The sequence below is a fragment of the Cervus elaphus genome, chromosome 32 (assembly GCF_910594005.1).
Source record: "Cervus elaphus chromosome 32, mCerEla1.1, whole genome shotgun sequence".
Classification (NCBI taxonomy): Eukaryota; Metazoa; Chordata; class Mammalia; order Artiodactyla; family Cervidae; genus Cervus; species Cervus elaphus.
In genome coordinates, this window is record NC_057846.1 from 26,984,676 (window position 1) to 26,991,293 (window position 6,618).

Sequence of the window (6,618 nt, forward strand, 5' to 3'; positions counted from 1 at the left end):
ACCCAGATGCCCATCAACAGATGATTGGGTTAGCATATATGGACACACACACACACACACACACACACACACGGAGTACTGGCCATAAAAAAGAAATACTGCCATTTGCAGCAACATGGATGGACCTAGAGAATACCACAGTAAGTGAAGTAAGTCAGACAAAAACAAATGTTGTATCACTTACATGCAGAATCTAAAAAAACACTAGAAATGCATCTATATATAAGAAAAACAGCCTCACAGACAGAAAGTAACTTATGGTCACCAAAAAGGAAAACAGCAGGAGGGATAATTAGGAGTATGGCATTAACAAACTACTATATATAAAATAAATGAGTAACAAAGACTTACTGTATAGCACGAGGAGCTACAATACCTTGTAATAACTAGGGAAAATATGTGAAAGTTGCTCAGTCGCGTCCAACTCTTTGTGACCCCATGGACTCTGCAGTGCATGGAATTCTCCAGGCCAGAATACTGGAGTGGGTAACCTTTCCCTCTCCAGGGGATCTTGCCAACCCAGGGATCAAACCCAGGTCTCCTACATTGCAGGCGGATTCTTTACCAGCTGAGCCACAAGGGAAGCGCCAACCCCCCAAAAAATATATATATAAAATATAAAAATATGCATATACAAATAAAAAAGTCACTTTGCTATATACCTGAGACTAACACAATATTGTAAATGATTATATTTCAGTTTTAAAAGTTTTTGTAACAATGAAGTATACACGTTTTGAACAATATCCACATATGCTTTCTTTTCTTCATCCTTTCCTTTGAATTGTAGTTAAAGTGTGAGGAAAGGGTAATAAGGGCAGGGAAATAAACTTGACCTAACATTCTGCAGTGACAGATGTAGATTTTAAAACATATCAGTGAAAACCAACTTGTCAGATATGCTGGCATCCACTGTAATACTAAACCATCAGTAATTGTATATAAGAACAGAAAGAGTTCAAATTAATCTCCTCTACCCAAAATTATCTATATAATTTTCCTTGATGGATCTGATGCTTTGCTGAATTCATGGTGTTTTTAATATAAAAAATATCCTTACTCAGCAGAAATGGCCTTCAGAGGGCCTGGCCAATCACTGATGTCTCATTTAAACCTTGCTGTCAAAATCCTCTATGACCCACCTCCCAGAATATTGGAAATAAAAGCAAAAATAAACAAGTGGGACCTAATGAAACTTAAAAGCTTTTGCACAACAAAGGAAACTATAAGCAAGGTGAAAAAACAGCCTTCAGAATGGGAGAAAATAACAGCAAATGAAGAAAGAGACAAAGGATTAATCTCAAAAATGTACAAGCAACTCCTGAAGCTCAATTCCAGAAAAATAAATGACCCAATCAAAAAATGGGCCAAAGAACTAAACAGGCATTTCTCCAAAGAAGACATACAGATGGCTAACAAACACATGAAAAGATGCTCAACATCACTCATTATCAGAGATATGCAAATCAAAACCTCAATGAGGTACCATTACACACCAGTCAGAATGGCTGCTATCCAAAAGTCTACAAGCAATAAATGCTGGAGAGGGTGTGGAGAAAAGGGAACCCTCTTACACTGTTGGTGGGAATGCAAACTAGTACAGCCACTATGGAGAACAGTGTGGAGATTTCTTAAAAAACTGGAAATAGAACTGCCATATGACCCAGCAATCCCACTTCTGGGCATACACACTGAGGAAACCAGATCTGAAAGAGACACGTGCACCCCAATGTTCATCGCAGCACTGTTTATAATAGCCAGGACATGGAAGCAACCTAGATGCCCATCAGCAGACGAATGGATAAGGAAGCTGTGGTACACGTACACTATGGAATATTACTCAGCCATTAAAAAGAATTCATTTGAATCAGTTCTAATGAGATGGATGAAATTGGAGCCCATTATACAGAGGGAAGTAAGCCAGAAAGATAAAGACCATTACAGTATACTAACACATATATATGGGATTTAAAAAGATGGTAACGATAACCCTATATGCAAAACAGAAAAAGAGACACAGATGTACAGAACACTTTTAGACTCTGTGGGAGAAGGCGAGAGTGGGATGTTCAGAGAGAACAGCATTGAAACATATATTATCAAGGATGAAACAGATCACCAGTCCAGGTTGGATGCATGAGACAAGTGCTCAGGGCTGGTGCACTGGGAAGACCCAGAGGGATGGGATGGAGAGGGAGGCGGAAGCAGGGATCAGGAGGGGGAACACATGTAAATCCATGGCTGATTCATGTCAATGTATGGCAAAAACCACTACAATTAATAATAATAAAATTAAAAAAAATAAACCTTGCTGTCAACATACACAATGTCACGAGAGGTGGTGCAAAATGAATATATATAACTATACACCCCATGGTATTCCACCCCGCCACCCCCCTCCCCCAAAAAAACGTGAAGAAATGAATTCTCTGCAAAATACCAAGTAGGAAATGGCCTTGTTTTTGCTGACAAACTGTACAAGATGTTTGTGGTTTAGTTGTGAGAACTTCCAGATGTTCAAGCTGGTTTTAGAAAAGGCAGAGGAACCAGAGATCAAGTTGCCAATATCCGCTGGATCATCAAAAAAGCAAGAGTTCCAGAAAAAAAAATCTATTTCTTCTTTATTGACTATGCCAAAGCCTTCGACTGTGTGGATCACAATAAACTGTGGAAAATTCTGAAAGAGATGGGAACACCAGACCACCTGACCTGCCTCTTGAGAAACCTGTATGCAGGTCAGGAAGCAACAGTTAGAACTGGACATGGAACAACAGACTGGTTCCAAATAGGAAAAGGAGTACGTCAAGGCTGTAAATTGTCACCCTGCTTATTTAACTTATATGCAGAGTACATCATGAGAAACGCTGGGCTAGATGAAGCACAAGCTGGAATCAAGATTGCCGGGAGAAATATCAATAATCTCAGATATGCAGATGACACCACCCTTATGGCAGAAAGTGAAGAGGAACTAAAAAGCCTCTTGATGAAAGTGAAAGAGGAGAGTGAAAAAGTTGGCTTAAAGCTTAACATTCAGAAAACTAAGATATGGCATCTGGTCCCATCACCTCATGGGAAATAGATGGCCAGACAGTGGACTCAGTGTCAGACTTTATTTTTTTGGGTTCCAAAATCACTGCAGATGGTGATTGCAGCCATGAAATTAAAAGACACTTACTCCTTGGAAGGAAAGTTATGACCAACCTAGATAGCATATTAAAAAGCAGAGACATTACTTTGTCAACAAAGGTCCATCTGGTCAAGGCTATGGTTTTTCCAGTGGTCATGTATGGATGTGAGTTGGACTGTGAAGAAAGCTGAGCACCCGAAGAATTGATGCTTTTGAACTATGGTGTTGGAGAAGACTCTTGAAAGTCCCTTGGACTGCAAGGAGATCCAACCAGTCCATCCTAAAGGATATCAGTCCTGGGTGTTCATTGGAATGACTGATGCTGAAGCTGAAACTCCAGTACTTTGGCCACCTCATGTGAAGAGTTGACTCATTGGAAAAGACCCTGATGCTGGGAGGGATTGGGGGCAGGAGGAGAAGGGGACGACACAGGATGAGATGGTTGGATGGCATCACCAACTCGATAGGCATGAGTTTGAGTAAACTCCGGGAGTTGGTGATGAACAGGGAGGCCTGGTGTGCTGCGATTCATGGGGTCGCAAAGAGTCAGGCACAACTGAGCGACTGAACTGAACTGAACTGAACTGAGTATGATTACACTGTCCTGCTCTCCGACCTCCTATATGACCAGCGTATTACTGTAGGCGGGAGAGGCCCACACTCGTACTGCTTCTCCTCCTCTGCCTGCTTGGCCACTCTCGGCAATAACAGGAAGATGACAAGGCAAGCAAGGTTCCATTTGCCTTTAAGGTTAGAATCGACTGATAAGGTTGGCCCTGCCCTTTTTTCTTCCTACATCTTGTATCCTCATAACCATCTTTACTGAACACTTGGGATGTTTGGCCTCTATTATTTATAGAGAGGTAGACAGAATGGAATCCATTTGCTTTGAAGAAGAGTTAACATTAAGTTATTCTTGTTTCCCACATGGGGGTTAATTTAGCCACCAAGCAGTAAACTGTCATGGTGATTTAACAATAATTACCCTCTGTTGGTGAAACAGTTTCTTTCAAAAGTCTACCTAACCACTGCCCTTTTCACAAACTGGTGACACTGAAATCAGCAATGCCACAATTCTGTAAGCAGCCAAAGTCCAGCAAATAATAGGTCAGTTGAGTTATTACATAAGTAGTGCCTGTTACTGAAGTTGACAAATACAATCAAACTAAATTTCTGTATGGAGCCAAAAGAAAACCTAAACGACTGGAAAGCTAGTGTTCATGGAATGGAAAACAGTATCGTTTACATTCTTAACTTTCTCAAATTGGTCTATTTATTCAATGCAATTCCAATTAAAATCCCGGCCTGTTTTTTATGAAAACTAAGACAGTTCTACAATTGGAAATGCAAGATTACGGACACAGAATAGCCAAAAGTTCTTGAGAAAAAAAAGAACACACTTAGAAGACTTACATTGCCTACTCTAAAAAACTTCAATAGTGACATGGATATATCTAGTAAGACTAGATATATGAGTGGGACAGAGATTCCACACACAGATCCACACATGGCCAACCGATTTCCATAAAGGTGACAAGATAGTTCATAACAGAGAGGGACAGTCTTGTCAACAAATGGTGTTTGCTCCCATATATCTTTATATGGGAGGAAAATAAATCTTATCCTTACCTCACATCATATAAAAAATTACTCAAAATGAACAATACACCTACATGTAAAAGCTAAAACTGTAGAACCGTTAGAAGTAGGAAAAAAAAATCTCAATGACTTTGGCACAGGCAAATAAATATTCCTTAGGATACAAAGTACCAAACATTAAAAAAAAAAAATCATAATTAAATACAAGCCACCGACTGGGAGGAAATAATTTAAACAAATATATAAGACAAAGGACTATTATCTAGAATATAAAAGGAATTCTTACAACTTATCTTCAGGATACACTTTTAGAAACTGAATTGCTCTGTCAAAGGACATAAATAAATATGTAAAAACCTTGGTGCATATTGCCAAACTTACAGGTGGTACCAAATGGGTAAGGCGGAGGGGGTTGGGTAGCTGTGTCTCTCAGTCCCTTCCCAGAAACCCTTAGTAGATATTCTTAAATCTGAATAAAAACCTGGTTTTTTGAATGACTTTCCAATGACTGGTTTAAAATCTACTGTCGTTATCACTGAATTCACTTCATTTTATAAATGATTCTATATTCATTTTGATCATATCTGTCAAGGCATATGACCTATTAGCAAATTTGAAAAATAATAGCTAGGAATATATTTGTGGAAATACACTATTTTATAGTGTATTTCAGTCTGAAATATACTGTTATAGGACTATTACACTGTTCTGTACAAAATTGTTGAAGTGGAAAAGAATCTGCCATAATTAAATGAGATAGCCAATCCTACTTAGTAAAATGTAACAACTTGAACCTCTCTTTGAAACACTAACGGAATTTAATCATTTATTCATAGACAGTAAACACTTTCTATATGCCAAGATCTGCTCTAAAAATTAGTTATATTGCAACAGAAGCAGCAGAGAAAAATTCCTGCCCTTTCCCCTTAATTACAGGGTAAAGAGAAAACAGAAAGTAAGTAAAAAAGCATTAGTTGGTAAGTAATAGACTAAAAAAAAAAAAAAGACAGTGGCAAGGGAGAGTCATCTGTTTGAGTTGTAAGTTTAAGTTGGATACACACAGACATCACTAAATGTGTGCCATTTAAATTGCTGAGAAAAGCATTCTAGGTTGAGAGAACAGCAAACGCAAAGACCAGAAGTGGAAGGAGGCCCACAGCACATGTTTGAGAAACAGCAAAAAGTCTGAGACTCAAGTTGAATGAATAATGGGGAAACTGAGAAGTCAGGTAGAGGTTGAGAACTGGTCCTGTAGGGCCTTTGAAAGACTATTTTGCTCTTATTTGAAATGAAATAGAAAAAGCTACCAGCATCTGAACAGAAACACTCTTGCTACTGTGATGAGACTAGGTCACAGAAAGCCAGGGAAGGAAGGGGTAGGGCCCACTGAGGAACCACCATAATAATCCAGTCAAGAGATACGGGGGTCTTAAATACAGATGGTAGTAGAAGAGGTACTGAGAACTGGTTAGATTCTAGTTATATCTTAAAGGTAGCACTGTTTAGTTGGATCTGGGCGTAGAGCTACAGATAATTTCAGGGATTTTTTCTTGAGAAAGTAAGATGAAATGCCATTTAATTAATGGGAAAACCACAGAAAAATCAGATTTGGAGAAACCAAAAGCTCAGTTTTGGACACATCAAGTTCAAAGAATTGACCAGATAGTCAAAAGAAGAACCTAGAGTTTGAGACGTGAGGGAGGTTGTACTGACATATAAACTTAGAAGCAGGCAGATTACGAATGAAAACCAAGTTATGAGGACAGATGCGATCACCCAGGTTACAAAATGTAACTGAGAAATCTAAATATTAGGTCTCAGGGAGTGCCAACAACATTTGTTCTAAGAACTTCTATGTACTTTCTTTCATATGCATTTCATAAATCTCACCA